Source organism: Heterocephalus glaber, unplaced genomic scaffold (assembly GCF_053883595.1).
Source record: "Heterocephalus glaber isolate CG9 unplaced genomic scaffold, H.glaber_assembly_v1.0 deba00000470, whole genome shotgun sequence".
Lineage (NCBI taxonomy): Eukaryota > Metazoa > Chordata > Mammalia > Rodentia > Bathyergidae > Heterocephalus > Heterocephalus glaber.
In genome coordinates this window covers 6,830,932-6,847,892 of record NW_028258145.1, presented here as the reverse complement: position 1 = coordinate 6,847,892, position 16,961 = coordinate 6,830,932, and the positions used below count along the sequence as shown (strand labels likewise).

General features: G+C 43.7%; 1 protein-coding gene across 2 annotated transcripts in view; it reads right to left on the bottom strand.

The window, feature by feature from the left end:
- The window catches only part of Il1rl1 (interleukin 1 receptor like 1), a 78,634-nt gene extending 62,291 nt beyond the window's left edge, over positions 1-16,343 (bottom strand). For both annotated transcript variants that reach the window (XM_087203963.1, XM_087203960.1), the window contains exons 1-2: positions 16,084-16,343; positions 8,447-8,545 (exon numbers count right to left, since the gene is read on the bottom strand). The gene's annotated coding sequence lies outside the window, so the exon portion shown is untranslated. The remainder of the gene's footprint in view (positions 1-8,446; positions 8,546-16,083) is intronic.
- Between the last annotated feature and the right edge of the window lie 618 nt (positions 16,344-16,961).

Genomic DNA, 16,961 nt, shown 5'->3' with positions numbered 1-16,961 from the left:
TTCATTGATGAGTTTAAAGAGTAATGGCAATAGTTCTTCTTTAAATGTCTTGTAAAATTCAGCAGTGAAGCAATCAGGAACTGGGCTTTTCTTTGTTGATAAATTTTTTATTACATTTTCAATTTCACTCATTGTAATTGGGGTGTTTAGAATTTCTATATCTTCTTCATTTAACTTTGCCAATTTGTATGTATCTAGGAATCTGTCCATTTCTTCTGTGTTTTCCATTTTATTAGAGTACAGGTTCTCGAAGTAAGTATTGATGATCTTCTGGATTTCTGTTGGATCTGTTGTGACTTCATCTTTTTCATTCATAATTTCATGGGTTTGAGCCTTTTCTTTCCTTTTTTTGATAAGGTTGGCTAAAGGTTTATCGATTTTACTTATTCTTTCAAAAAACCAGCTCTTTGATTCATTGATTTTTTTTGCATCATTCTCTTAGTCTCCATTGCATTGATTTCTGCTCTGATCTTTATAATTTCTTCTCTCATATGAGCTTTGGGTTTGACATGCTCTTCTTTGTTTAGGAGCTTGAGGTTTAGCATTAGGTTATTTATTTGAACTGTCTCTGTTTTCCTAATATGGGCATTCACTGCTATGAATTTCCTCATAGAACTGCTTTCATTGTGTTCCATAGAATCCTGTATGTTGTACTGGCATTATCATTTACTTGTAGAAACTGTCTAATTTCTTCTTTAATTTCCTCTGTGACCCATTGGTTGTTCGGAAAGGTGTTATTCAGTTTCCATGTGTTTGTAGGGGTTTTGCCATTTCTTATGTTATGGATCTCCACTTTTATTGCACTGTGGTCTGATAATATGCAGGAGGTAATTTCAATTCTTTTACATTTACTTAGACATGTCCTATGAGCTAGCATGTGGTCTATTTTGGAGAATGACCCATGTCCAGCCGAAAAGAATGTGTATTCTGATTTTGTGGGGTGCAACACTCTGTAAACATCTATTAAGTCCATTTGTTCAATTGCTTGGTTCAGTTCTAGAATTTCGTTGTTAATTTTTTGCCTAGATGATCTGTCTGTTCGTGATAGTGGAGTATTGAGGTATCGCACTACAATTGTATTAGTGCTTATTTGGTTTTTCATGTCCATTAATATTTGTTTTGTATAGTTGGGGGCATTTGTATTTGGTGCATGTATATTTACGATTGTCATCTGTTCCTCTTGTATTGTTCCCTTCACAAGGATGTAGTGACCTCCAGGTTCCTGTCACGTGGAGAACTGTTTTCCATCCTTTTACTTTCGGTCTATGAATTTCTTTTTGATTTAAGTGTGTTTCTTGTATAGACCATATTGTTGGATTTTGCTTCTTAATCCATTCTGCCAGTCTATTTCTTTTGATTGATGAATTGAGGCCATTAACATTGATGGTTATAATTGATAGATAATGACTCGTCCTTGTCATGGTGTTTTACTGTTGTTGGCTCTTTTTTATTTTTCCCCCTTTCCCTTTAGTTTCTTTCCTTGCCTGGTAGCTTCCTTCTGTTGGGCCACATGGAGTTGTGACCTTCATTGTCTTTTTCTAGGATATTGTTTAGAATTGTTTGAAGTGCTGTTTTGGTGTTCATAAAACTTCTCAGGTATTCTTTGTCATGGAAGTGTCTCATTTCCCCATCAATTTTGAAAGATAATTTTTCAGGATACAACAGTCTAAGTTGGAAGTTATTTTCTTTTAGGGCTTGAAATACTTCATTCCAGCAGATGTGTGATTCTGATGGGCTTTCCTTTGTAGGTGATTTGTTTCTTTTCTCTAACTGCTTGTAGGATTTCATTCTTCTGTTGGGTTTCTGTTGAGATTTTTGACTATTATATGTGTAGGTGTAGATTTTTTTTTTATTGTGGCTAGTTGGAGTTCTATATGCCTCACTTATCTGTAGGTCCAATTCTCTACCTCTGTCTGGGAAGTTTTCTACCATTACTTCTGTGAACAGTTTTTTAATGTCAATTGTACTTTCTCTTGTTTTTTCGTGGACTCCTATCACTTTTATGTTATTCTTCTTTGCATCATCTATCAGCTGCTGGATTGATTTCTCATGGTCCCTTACTATTTTTAAGAAATCTCTGTTTTCATGGTCATTAACTGCAATCCTGTCTTCTATATCTGATATTCTGTCTTCACATTCCCTTAATCTGTTGTACATACTTTCAGTGGAGTTTTTAATCTCCTGGATATCTGTTTGAATCTGTTTCATGGATTCCATTTCTTTCTTATGTTGGGCGATTGTGGTTTCCATTTCTTTCTTATGCTGGGCATTCATGGCTTCCAGCATATTTCTGAGCTCATCTATTTTTTCATCTGTTTCTGTTCTAGAGCCTCTAATCATGTCTTTCACTCTGCTCATCATCTCTGTAGTTATCTGGGAAGTTATTTCTGCTTTGAATTTTTCTAGAGCCTCATTCATCTGTTTTGTTACTTCCTGTGCTATCAATTCAGGGTGTCCAGGTGGTTAATTATCATATTTTTCTACCTCGTTTCCCCCAGAATTTGCCTTTGTTGGGGTGGAAGTCTAAGTTTGTGCCTTGCTTAAATGTCTTCTCATTTTTGTTTTTGGTACTGTCCTTGGTTTACTTCCTGGGTTGATACTTCAAAATTGCTTCTTGTAAGTATCTTTGTTGCTTGTGTTTAGAACCCTTATGGAATGATTGCTTCTCAGAGGTGTCTTCCATTTATAGTTGGTCTTTAGGTTTTGAGTCTCTAATGGCTCTGAGGCTCTCTCATTTTCATTATACCAGGAAGGACAACTGATCAGTTTAATCACAACACCTTAGTCCAAGTGATACAATCAGCAACACCATAGACTCATGTACATTTTAGTAAATGACAATTTGTGGTAATTATTAATCTATCATCTTTAACTGTGTGAATTAAATCAAAATTGAGGACCAACCAACATATGTTTATAATGAATAAACTCTTCAATATTAGCAACTTTACCCTTCGGGATGGGGAGTTAGAAGGAGTTGGGTGGGAGGGATAGACAGGTAGAAGGATAGGGGAAGGTTAGCAGTGAAGCCAGAAGATACAGTCAAGAGAAGGAAAAAGAGAAGAAAAGAAAAATAAAGAAGAAATCCGAATTAGGGCCAGAACAGGTACAAAAAGGGAGATGAAGAACAATGTGGACAGCAAGAGAGTGAATGAGAAAGAAAGAAAGACAGAAAGAAAGAAAGAAAGAAAGAAAGAAAGAAAGAAAGAAAGAAAGAAAGAAAGAGAGAAAGAGAGAAAAGAAAGAAAACAAGAAGAGAAAAATAAAAATTTGAAAAGAGTAGAAAAAGAAAAAAATAAAAATTACAAATAAGAGCAAAATAATAATAATAATTTTGAAAATAACAAATAAAAAGTAAAAATGAAGGGCCTCCTTCAGGGTATGTCTGTGCTGTCACAATAGACAACATGGGCAGCAGTGTGCAGATATAAGTCAATGAGTCTCAGCCAGCCAGTCACAAATCCCTGAGATTCAGGCAGATTTCCACCTGCAAGTCCAAAGTTGAGCTCCCTGTCCTCCTACAGGGTTGAACTCTTCAAAGCTCTACTGCAGGTTCCAGCTGCCCTTCCCATCAAGATAGTACAGGTTACCATGGGAGGTGCTGATCCTTCCAACTTACCAAGCATGGTGGTCTGGTGTGCATTTATTGCAGAGGTTCTCTTCACTTTTCCAATGGGCTTCAGTTTTCATCAAGGAGACTGAGAGAGGCCCTCTATTTGTTGTTTACTTCTGCTTTATCTTCTGGAGCTCAGGACAATGGCCTTTATGCCCCGCTGTGCCTTTGCAGTGTGGAACCAGGTAGTGGCACAACCAGGAGGCCAGAAGTGGGGGGGTGGGGGAGGCTGCCGCCTGGCTAAGCTGATCGCTGTGGGCATGGTGAGGGGTCCTTACCATCCAGCTGGCCGCCAGTGAAGGTGGCACAGGTTGGACAGAGCAGGGCTCCAGGCAGCCAGGAAGCTCTCTGCCCATCTGGTTGACCATTCTTTACAGGAAGATTTTCTAAAACTAAGAGAAGTATACAAATGAAGTTTAAACTTTTTCATTTTACATTGATCTCAAATACATGTCAGAGGAATCATATACACGGCATTGTTAGTTTGTCTCTGGAAGATCTCAGAAGAGTATTTGAAGGATAACAGTGATCCCAGAAACTGCTTGGAAGGAAGGAGTTCTACAGAGAAAAGAGATGAACATGAAGGACAATAAAGGAAAGTCCTAGATTTCCCTCATAGTGAAATGAAAAGCAAACTCTCTCCTAATTAAATATCAGAGCCAGGTGAGGGCCTTCACCCTTAAGGTCACAGCACAGACAATCAGAAGTGGCCAACAAGAAGCTTGGATATCAAAGGGGAGGTTCCCACAATGACCTACCAAGAAGTAGGAAGGGCTAGAATTTAGTACATGAATGCTAGAATGAAGGAAGGAAAAAGAAATTGTGTTTTTTGCTTACAAATGGAATTCATTGGATTTATTAAGTTATTTTGTATCAGAAGACAAAGAGAGCAGGAGTTGGGTAGCTCTTGAGCACCGTGGGATGGCAGCAAATCTCTCCCAGGGACACATGGACTAGAGGAGGAATATTTGTAGGAAAGAATAGACCATGGTCAGTCTAACTTTGGATATGCTGATAATGAGATACTGTCTTGACATCAAGATCCTAGAAACAAAAGCCAGCTAAAGTATAGACCCATTAATTTAGGGGTTTTCAGGATATGAATTGTAGTTAAAGTCATGGGGGTAGGGGTTGAGGTCCCTGAGGGCAGAAAAAAGAGAGTGAAAACTGTAAGAGGGGAAGGATGGCACAATGACTAAGAATCACTGACTTCTAAAATACAGAGGAGAAAAGGTACAAATGAGAGAAAATAAGTAAGGGCATGGAAACTGTAAGGGCATGGAGGACGGGTCTGGAGGAAGAGAGCTGCTCATCTCATGGTGACCAGGAAGCAGAGACAGAAGGGAGGAGTCAGAGAGGCAGATAAACCTTTCCAGCCCACACTCCCAGTTACCCACTTCCAACAAGGCTCCCACCTTGTAATACCACATTCAGCTCTGAACTCTTCCATGAATCAATCTACTAATGAGTATACCTCCTCATGATCCAGTCACCTTCCAGAAGCCCAAAGTCTGAATATATGAGCATTTTGGGGGACATTCTAGATCTAAACCTTATCAGCCAGTACGGTAAGCAGCAAGGTGGGAAAAAGCAGGGAGACAGAACCCAAGGGTAGAAAGAGCTGTGCACGGAGATCATGGGTAAGGACAGTGGTTCCTTGATGTCCACCAAGACCCCTACAGATTCAAAAACTCGTGGATTCTTAAAATCCCGTACATAAAATATAATGCATGTAAACTATGCACATCCTTTTGCATACTTTAAATTATCTCTAAAGTACTTACAATGCTAATGCAATGTCAATAGTTGTTGCACCATAATTTTTAGAGAATAATTATAAGGAATAGTCTGTACATGTTCAGTACAGACACAGTTTTTTCCGAATGTTTTGAAGGGTGGTTGGTTGAATCGACAGATGTGCAACCTGCAGATATGGATAGCTACCTATAATGAAAATGCCAAAACCAAGGTAGAGAAAGTGAGGGAAGCTCTGACTAGCAATAAAAGCAGTCACCAATGGCCTTATTCATAGTGACTTCAGAGACTGGAGGATGGCCTGGGCAGGACACAGGGATTGGGAAAGAATGTTAGAAGTATGAGTCAAGTTTAATGAGCTTGGCTGCTCGGAAGTGGCAATGGAAAGATTGATGCTTTCTCCACCACGCTCCAAAGTTGTAAATAGGAAGGGAAGTGGCAGCCCCCACAGCAGACATAGTGCCTTCAGAGGAGTGAGGTCCTGGGAAGTTCAGGAGACTCACAGAAAGTTTTCTGAAGAATGTTGGAGTGAAGGAAGCCTATACACTATGGAATGGGAGTTATTCTTTCAGTTTTCCCAGCCTAGTTAATTCCTATTGATCTTTCAGGGTTTGGCTTAACCGACTTCCTCAGGAATTCTCCATCTTTGTTATTTTTGTTTGTTTTTCCATTTTTCTGTGTTCCCAGACCCAGAATGTTTTTTGTTGTGCCACTCTTCACACATCTGTCTGCCTGCCTATCCATCCATTCACCCATCCTTCCATCACCCCATTCATCCACCCACCAGTCCATCCATCCTTCTACCAGTCCATCAATCCATCTGTCCACCCATCTGTCCATCCCTTCACCTATGCACCTATCAGTCTTCTATCCATCTATTTATCCAGTCTCCAAATCTTACTGGGGGCCAGGCACAGGGACTCCAAGCAGGAGGGAAACCCTGTGTCAAGGTCTGGCTGCCCAGCCCTTGGAGGTCCAAGATGCTTAAAGAGTCTAGTGCAACTGAGCAGAGAGCAAGGAAGCGAGAAGTAGGGCTGCATCAAATGCTGACAGAGGCACAATGGAGGCCCTCAGTGGCTGCTGTAAGAACTTTGTTTACTTTTTGCTTTAACGATTGGAGGAGTGTGACCAAAAATCTTAGGCATGTTACACTGGCTGACAGAGTGAGGCATGTGTCCAAAATGGAAGCAGGAGGGTCATGAGATAGTTGGGGTCTGCTGTAGTCATCTAAATGGCAGACTGGATCATGGGGGAGCATAAGTGGCTACCTTATGTATATAATTAGAAAATATAGCTGGCTACATTTGCCACTGGATTAGATGTGAGGCAAAGAAAGGGGGAAAAGAGCCCAAGTTTCAGCCTGAGCACCTGGATGGATGGAATCTGATCTAAGAAAGGCTGAAGGCAGGAGAGGTTTGGAAAGAGGCTTCACTGCAAACATCTTAAATCTGAGATGTTCACGAAATATCTTCATGCCAAGAGGGAGTAAGCTGTTTAGAGCTCAGGGGAGAGGCCCAAGCCAGAAATATAGGTTTAGCACTTAGCAGTGTATTGACTTTAAGTAACAAAACTAGAGGAGATAACCTATATAGAGAAACCAACAGAAGTGAACCTGAGGCCCTCACACATTAAGAAGTGGGGGAGAAGAAAAGAATTTGCAATGGTAACTAAGAAAGAGACACCAGTGAGACAGGAAGAAATGCAAGAGTGAGCACAGTCTGGAAGGTGAGTGAGAATATTTAAAGAAGAAGGAATGGTCATTCCTGTCATATCCTGCGAGCTGAGCTGTCCTAACAGGATGAGGATGGGGAAAAAATCACTGAGAAGCCAGTGTTGGTGGAATGGAAGGGGTAAAAGCTTGTCTAAAGTAGGTTTAAGAAAAGTGAGAAGAATTAAAGATAGTGAGTGCATAGAATGATTTCAGGGAATTTTACTCTAAAAGAGAAGACAGAAATAGAGGAAAATCTCGAAGGAAAATGGAGACAGGAGACAAGTGTTTGTCTTTTATGGAGGAGATATCAGCGTGTGTGTGGACCCACAAGACATGGCAATAGCACAGCAAATTTCTGAAGCACCTCCTGGAGTGGGTGAGAAGCTTCGGACTCTGGTCCCTGTGTTGTCAGAGGAACAGGAAGGTCGCCAGCAGAGAGAGGCAGGGAGGAGGTACAGATGGTTCCAGAGAAGCCTGGGACCCAGAGGCTTGATAGAGATGGTATGAAACCCGTGGAAACCAGGAAGAGTTTCTGAGAGTGAGGCGGGATAGCAGACACACTTGAAATTGTTTCCCATGTATGTGGAGGTGGTGGGCCATGAGGGGTGAAGGGGGTGTCATTCCAGCAGCAGAGCCAAATGGAGACAAGAGGGGTCAGAAGCTGAGCGCTCAGTCTCATGGTCTAAGATAGGCAGCAGTGGGACCATGAGGTGCTGGGAAAGTGGGAGTAGAGCCCCAGGCCTTCCTGGAGGCAGTGGAGACATTCTTACACCTGGCACCGGGCCTCTCCTGGTTCCTGTGAAAGACAGTGAGTAGCACAGGAAAAGCTGTTCCTCTGGGTGTGCTGAGGTCCTCCCCTCCCCTGCCAGCCCCCCCCCCCGCTCCAGCCAGAGAGACCAAGAAGCTGGAGGGCCTGTGCAAGGGCATGGGGATGGCATTCCAAGGTCATCCCCAAATACAGCTGCCAGTGCTGTCCTCAGGGTAGTCACACCATTAGCTGTCCTGGCTGGTTCCCATGTGCAAAAAGCCAAGGAGGAAAATGCCAGTTAAGCTTCAGAAGCTGTAGCATCTAGAAGCACAAGGAGATGAAACATGGGAGGTGATAGGGTGAGCAGTCTGGGGAGAAGGCTGGTGGTGGTGGTGAGTGCCAGTTAGCGATGCTTTCTGCCACAAATCGAGTGGGGCCAGAGGGGTGTGGAGGAGGCCTGGCCATGGTGCTGGGCATGGCTGAGGGCAGGAGGGCAAGGCAAGGTGCCACCCGCAGCAATGTCCACAAAGAGCCCAACCAGCAATCCACCCCTTCTGCCACCTTCCCCAGCATGGTCTCCTTCTAGGCTCCTGGATCCACCAGACCCCCATGTCAGTACCTGGATGAGGAAGGATGAAAGAGGTCAGCAGGCGTCTGACTCTGCACTGGCCTTTGAAACCACTCTTCTCACTCCAAGTGCAAGCTCTGAGTTGTGTCCCTATGAAAGCAATTAAATCTCTTTATATCTCAATAAATGTCACATTGAGTCAATTGGATTTAGTCCCTGGCTGGCTCTCAGGGACTAGGATTGGTGTGGCAGCACCAGGCCACAGCGAAGTCTAGGCCAATGAGGTGACTCGGGCTCAGGAGGAGGTGTGGGGTGGAGAGAGCCTGGGGCTGCAGAGCTTCATGGGCCCTGGCATGGGATTGGTCAAATCCACTTGTGCTGGTCAGCCAAGCTGGACCAGGGTGTCCAGGTCCGAGACCACGTGCTTGGGGTGCTGCTGGCCTGGCAGGATGGGAGAGCAGTGGCATTAGGCAGCTATAGCAGACAGGAACCGAAAGGCCACAGCCAACAGTGTCCCCTGACCATGGCAAACTCTTCCTGTCTTGCTGATTTACTAAATGTGTAGGGCTTTGGGGAGATGATTGGGTCATGGGTCTCATAGCTGACTCCCTGTTAGGAGGTAGGGGCTGCTCAGAAGAGGCCATCACTGTGGATGTGACCCGGAAGAGTTCATCTCCCTCCTCAGCTCCTCCCTTCGCCCTCTACTTCCAACTCCCATGCCATGAGCCACTCTACTCCTCTATGCCCCTTTGCCATGCCATCCTCCCTTGGAGCCAGCCAACTGTGGATGGAAACATGAGTCAAATTAAACCTTTTCTCCTTTCATTTGCAGGTGTCCATTCTGTGTCTCAGTGACAAAGAACGTAGCTAAGACACTCCTGATCCCCGAGGCCCCCACTGTGAAAGAGTGTCAGTCTTGGTTCTCTGAGCCCACACCAAGGTCTACATTTCTCTGACCCACTGGAAAGTAAATTACTTTAAGGTCAATGCCTCCTCCCCTTGAACATTACCATTTTCTTCTTCTGTCATTGCTATCAACAGCTGTCACCAGATGAACGCCATGACTCTGACAAGGACTTAACTAAACACTTCAGCTTCATTATCTCTTTAATCCCCAAGTACAAAACATCATCCCTATTTTAAAGATCAAAAATCTGAGCCCCAGTGAAGTAAAATAAAGGTATGTGTGTTGGAGAGGACAAGAGACAGAAGCTCAGGTCTGACCCCACAGCTCACATCCCGCATTATTATTATTGTTATTGTAAAATATTTACCTTTGGGGCCATTTGTTAGCATATGGTGATTATTGTGCAACCATTTCCACCATTCATATACAGAGCTATTTCATCATCCCAAGCCAAAACTCTAGCTCATTACACACTAACTCCTCATGCCCCAACCCTGGGCAACCACCATGCTACTTCCTGTGTCCCTGAGGTACCTTGCCTAAGTGGGGTCTTACATTGTAAGGTTTATTTTTTGTGACTGGCTTAGGATCCAAGGCTTTTCCACCATGCCAGGCTGTTGCTTAGGTCCACACTCTTGACTTCACTAGGGGCACAGTGTGGACTGAGTCCTGTTCTCCACCTTCCTATGTAAAAGTGCTAACCCCAGTTCACCTCAGAATGAGACTGTAAGTGGAGAAAGGGCCTTTGAGGAAATACTGAAGATGAAAAGTGGCACTAGTTCCCTTGATGTATGGCTTCACTTTTCCAGGTTTCAGTCACCTGTGTGTCAACCATGGCTTGAAAATATGAAATAGAGCCAGGATTTAGCTCAGTGGTGCCACTGCCTGCCTCGCAAGGGCAAGGTCCCAAATTCTGTCCCTGGTACTCAAGAAAATGTGAAATAGAAAACTCCACACATAAATGGTAAGTTTTCAGTCACGTGCCATCCTGAGCCGTATGATGAAGTTTTGGACCACCCAGCTCCCTCTCACTCGAACCCAGGCTGGACACATGACCTGACTCTACTCATTCAGTAACACTCCCAGTCACTGCATCGACATCACAGTACTACAGGACTATCCTGCAAGTCACCCATGTTTCACTTCATAATGACCCCAAAATACAAGACATCAACAATTTGGCAATGCCAAAAAGAAGCCATAAAATGCTTCCTTTAAGTGAAAAGGTGGATTTCCTCAATAAGGAAGGGAAAAAGATCCCATGCAGAGATTGCTAAAATCTACAGGAAATTACTTGTGTTAATCTTTTACTATGGCTAACTTTTGGGGCGGGGAGCGGGGGGAGGGTACCAGGTATCGAACTCAGGACCTTGAGCTTGTGAGGCAGGTGGAGGAACCACTGAACTAAATCCTCATCCCTACTATGACTAACTTTTAAATTAAATTTGATTATACGTGTTTATGTAATCACAGGAAAACACAGTGTATATATGGTTCGGTTTCCAGCATCCACAGGAATGGAGGACAATGGTACATGGATGGGCTCTAATTTAAGTATGTCTCATGTTCCTATAAGAGGACAAAATACCAGGCATGAGCTACAAGGAAGCCATGTGAGGACACAGTGAGAACAAGGCCAGATACAAGCCTAAAATGGGTCTTCCTCTCCAAGACCTCAGAGGGATCCACTCTACCAGCCCTTTGACCTCGAACTTCCAGCTTCCAGAGCTGTCAGGAATAAATTTCTGTTGCTTAAACCCCCAGACTGTGTATCTTGTCTCACCTCAAGCAGACTAATGAAATAGAATCTCTGTGTCACTACACAGGAAGACCTGGTCACCGATGGGGAGGGGCACATGCCCAGCCTTATCTGTGGTAAACAGCACCATAGTTACTGGGTGCTACATTCATGTGTCACACAGAGATGGAAGTGTGTTTGAAGCCCACCCTGAGGCCAGGCAGGGAATGACCTTTCAAAGTTTCAAGTTTCCACTAATACAGCACCACGGGCATCCTGCACACTGATAGTTTCCGTGGTCCTGCTCACCGCCTTCCCCCCGCCCGGCACTCGAGTTCTCATAACCAGCAGCACTGCAGAACCCAAGCCTCTAGCACCAGAGTGAATCATTTCTGTCCAGCCTGCTGCTCCAAGCCACAAGGAAGGGAGAGATCTCAGAAAAAGTGACAGCGACCAAGAATCGAGTTCTTCCCACATGCAAGGAAACTGACCAGCTCCCTTCTCAAAATCGCCTCCCTGGCCTCAAATACAGTCCCTCTCCAGTATGTCTCTATGTCTGACACTGTCACTCATGGGTACCATAATTTATATATTTTTTTCTTTCCAGAAAAATGAGTAGAAAAATTCTTCCTTTTGTTTCACTCTAAGATGCAATGGAAATCCTAAAATGCAGCCTGGTAGAAGGGACAGGGAAGCTGATGGCCTGGGGAGGACTTCAGAGAGGTGGGAGGTCAGGGCGGGGGAACAGCTGGTGAGGAAGCCAGCCTGACCTGATCAGGAGGAGCTGAGAGAATCGCACACTTGCTTGTAGGGGCCTCCTGGGAAGCCGGAACCCAAAAAGGGGTCTTGAAAAGGTATGACCCAACTAGGAGAAACTGAGGAAGAGGTGGATGCCCTTATTGGAGGTGAGGTAAATGTTACACAAGCTCAGGGGACCTCAGCCACCCTTCAGGTCCCAGGACAGATGTTCTAAACTGAAGTCAATGAGAGTGAGAAATTAGACACCAGGCAAAGAGATGTCTTCATGCTTCCAAGAGCAGGAGAAAAATGGAGGTTGAGAGGGTGAATGAGCTCCAAGAGCACAGACTGCTAGGAAACTGTAGGATAGAAATTAAGAGTGAACAAAAAACAAAAAGGGAAGGGTCCAGAGGAAAGAGCTACTGCTTCCTTCCCAGGCTGAGGGCTGGAGATGGCTTCACAGTGCTGCTGAGCTAGGTGGGGGTCCTCACCCAAGTCACCTGGGTGGCTGTGCCATGCTCCCCCAAACAAACACAGCAGGGGCAGCCTGCACCTTGGTGGACTGCACTCTGCTAGGTGGACAGGTTCAAGAAACCGAAACTGACAAAGCATGGGGCAGAAAACTGACAACTCAGGGTGAGATATTTTCCTCTTTCTTCTTTTGAAGGGTAATGAAGGTAGGTTAACCAGCACCACCAACAAAGAGACCATATGGCCCTGTGCCTTCCCTTTGTCTAGTTCTGTTCAGCTGCTGGCTGCGAATGGATGCTGGCACTCCCTAGTGCTGCTGAGCATCAGAGTTCCTGAATGGATTCATTAAACGGATTCCCATGGAACATCTGCTCTGGCCAAGCACTGCACTCTAAGACAGATACGCACCAGAACGGAATGGGGAACAAAGTGAACTGAGTCTCTCTCCTCCCCAAAGTTAACAGACTCACGTTACCCAGTTCCAGTTGAAGGGCCCGCCACACACTGACTGACCCTCTTACTCACCCAACACTCAGATCCATCTATTCCTGTGGCATCTTTACATATTTGGCCCAAATCTTAAAATTCATCCCTTGCTATGAGCCAAGGGTCTCACATACTAGACCCTGAGAAAGTGGACACCAAGCAGTGCACCACTCTTTCCAAACCTGGCATTTCCCATGCTCTCCACCCGCCTTTTCCCTCCTCCTCTTTCTTCCTCTCTGAGAAACACAAGCCTCCTTTACATGTGTGCGCATCCATCTCTCCATCCTCCCAGCCCCCAGTGCAGTCTGACCTTTCCAAGGAACTGGCCAGCCATGTGTCCCTGTCAGCTTCTGTCGCCATCACACCCAGTCTCCAGGGATGTCCCAGCCTCTCTCACCATAACTGAAGGCTCCCAGTCTTCAAGGTCCTATGATGCTGCCACTCCTCCTCCCACCTTCCTTTCCTTGCCCAGGCTCCTACCAAGCCCACTGCACACCTACCTTTTGGAGCCTTAGGTCCAGTGTCTGTGGTGCCACTGTATTCACTGAAGAGGATGGAACACCTCCCACCTCACTTGCTAATGGAATCGTCTCTGTTCTCACTCATTCTCCACTGGTACCATCTGACACCTTGACCACTTCCTCCTTGATGCTTCACTCTGGGCCTCCCTGATACCAGTTCCATTCTTGGTTTCCATGACAGTTGGGCTTCTTCACAAACTCCTCTGAACTGCAGGCACTTCAGCCCTATAGATTTCCATGGATTCCCACAGCTTCAGTTCTTGGCAAGTGCTGAGGGTTTTAAGATCCATTCCAATGTGTCCTTCCTGTCACCCCTCCAGTTCCCTCATTTGTAAATTTTCTCATGCTCCCTATACAAGTCCATCAGACCCATCTACTTCTTTCATTACTTGCAGTCTCTGCCAGGATTCAGGCCTCAGCATCTCTCACCTGGACCATAACTTCCCAATGATTCTCCATGTTTACCCTCACGGTAATGTGCTCAGTTTAGCTTCCTCCTCAAAAACCCAGCCATGGTTCACACAGCCCATAGAATGAGGCCTAAACCCATTGCTTAAGAGTCTTCACTCTCAGTGCGTGTTCCTGCATCAAATGAGCTGTAGGACTTTGGAAAAATTATCTACCTTTTCTGAGTCTATATCCTTACCTCATAGCACTGTTGTAGGAACAGCTGTCCAGGTTGGACCCTACAGGTATGTACCCTGTTGCTGCAGCAAGTACAAACTGGACTCTAATTCATCCTCCAAACACTACAGGTCCCATGGCCTGGGCCAAAGCTGAGTCTGGGCAGAGGAGCAATCACACCTTCCTTACTTCAAACAGAGATAGAATGAGAACTGGGACTCCCCTGGATTTCCCCCCTTGACATGCGTATACACCACATGTATACCCACATATATACCCCATACCTGTCACTCCCATGCAAACCTATTTTTCCCAAACATGTCACATGCATTAACAGTGCTTATGTTCCCAGGTACCTCCAGAGTGGGGCATCCTCCATCCTGTCCCGGGTAAGCCGTCTCTTCCCCAAGGCCCCTGATTGGAGAGGCTCCATGCATCTCTGCCACTTGGAACTTGCCCTTGATTAAACATTCTTAACTGAGTGCATGTCACTCTGGTTAGACTCTACCTGTGGTTAGGAATCTGTCTCCTTCTTTTGCTTTGGGTGTTCCCAATGGCAGGAAGCAGGTTGGAGCCCACTCGTGTTTGCTGATTTGTGCTCAGAAATTCTCAAAACCTGTGCTGAAGATTCAGCTATCTCTGGAAGTAGTTTGAAAATCAAAGGCTAGAGATGACAGAAGAATTTAAGGGGTACACATGTATACCTGGAATGACCCTGATTAAAGCAATAATACACAACAGTCGTGAAAAAACATGGATGAGAAAGAGGAAGAGATCAAAATTATTGTTAATCCTATCAGTCAGAGATAATGGTTCAACGATCATCATTCTGTTTTACAACCTTATCAGTGTAGGATTATTGTATTCTGACATCTTAACTTAATATATCAGGAGCACTTTCCTGGATGGAAAATTTTTTCTATAGCATTGTTAGTTTAATGTCTGCAAAGTATAGCATTAGATGAGTGTGCTGTAATTTATTTAAACATTCTCCAGTATTCATTTTTTCTCTATTTTATGTAATTATGTAGTCAACATCATCATAACTAAATATTTGGCACAACTTTTTGATTGTCCCTCTATATCTGTAAAGGATTAGTTCCAGAATCCCTGGAGAACATTAGAATCCATGGATCATCAAAGCTTTTATACAAAATGATGTAGTGTTTATATAGAACCTGAGAACATCCTCCTACATACTTTATATCATCTCTAAATTACTCATAGTGCCCAATATAATACAGATTATGTGTGAATAGCTGTAATACTGTACTGTTTAGGGAACTGTGAGAAAGAAAGCAGGCTATGCGTATTTGATGAAAGTACAATTTTCCCCAAATACATTTGATGCAGTTGGTTGAATCCACAGATATGTGACCCATTGGTAACAGGGTTCACTGTAATTCTCTCAAGAATAAGCGGTTAGGTACTTCAGTTCGTGAACTTAATTCTTTCCACAATTCTGGTCACAAACCAAGTAGGACGAGAACCGAATCAAATTCAATGGTTAGGTTCAATGTTGACCTTATGGAGAAATTTTATTCAGTTCTCGTCCAATTCAGTTTGCAACCAGAATTGTGGAAAGAACTAAAATTGTGAACTGGGGTACCACTGTATCTTCCCTAAAAGACATCACATTTAATGATCCATACATGCTCACATTTATAGCAGCACAAATTGTAATAGCTAAATCTTGGAAGTGGCCTGTATAATCAATTAACAGATGAATGGACAAAGCAAATGTGGCCTTTACACACAATGGAGTACTACTCTGTCATAAAGAAGGATAGACTTGAGTCATTTGTGGAAAAATGGATGCACCTTGAGACCATAATGTTAAGTGAAGTGAATCAGACACACAAGTTTAATTATCACATAGTTTTTCTTATATGAGAAACCCAAAATATAAATAAAGAGTAAAACAAAGGATAGATAATAGAAAGTAGGGAGATGGAACTTTTTCAAATGAAAAGAGGATCAAGAGATGTGGGCAGGGTGGAGTGGGGAGGGAAAGGACATGGAAAAGAATTAAGATGTGTTATGTACGTGCAAGGAATGCAAACATTATGTACGAAAATATGTACTAATAAAAATAAAAAATAAAGTTCGTTAGAAAACACACACAGAAAAATAAGTAGCTAGAAATGGAGCTGCTAGGTCAAAGGTTAGGTGCTTCTTAAAGCTCTCGGCACCTGTCACCAACCTGGCCCTCAGACTTGCCAGTCTAGCCACGCTGTTCCATCTGAGACCAAAGTCAAGACCTTCACCAAGACGGTGTCATCGGATCACAGAACTTCAATACTGGAAACACCTGGAACGTGATCTGCACCAGGGTCTCACGCTGGCTGCGATCAAAACTGACTGGGCGTTTGGCACCTCCTCAAGCTCCTTGGGGCACTATTCTGTGCCGCCAGCAGTGCTGTCCAAACTTGTCACTCAAGACTTGAGGAAACTAAGGGCCAGAGAAGGTGACTCATAGACAGAGGAAAATGTTTGCGAAACATAAACTGTGTAAGTAGGTGGAGAGTCAAGCAGTATTTGTTTATAGTTAATTATCAAGAGAACTAGGTTTCATGCTTAAAATGGCATTTTATTTAAGGAAACAAAGTGCAATGAGCATTCACTTTTCTTCCATTCCATGGAGAAACCACCAATTCATAACAATTTGTTTTAAACTTGGATTTTTTAAATCAGTTCTTACAAGGGTGGGCTGGGGAGGGAAACAGCATGCACCTATACAGATTAATTATGCATCACTGGCACAAAAAAGACACAAAAATCCATTTTTAAAACAAAAGTCAACCTAATGGTGTAAATCAAGTAACTGTTTCTCTGTGGAAAAAAAGACCGGTTGCAAATTAAAATACTTTCCAGTAGCAATGGAATACTGTAAGCTTCGGGCTCTAAGACTCTTCAGTGAATAAGAACAAGACACTAACAGGTTGTGTATTTCTTTAGATCACACTCATTGCAGGTGAAGACAAAGTGTGAAGACATGTGAACTGTCATTGCCCAAGACTCAAGAAAAATTGTGCAAGTGTATGCATGTGTGTGTATGTGTGTGCACATGTGTATGCATGT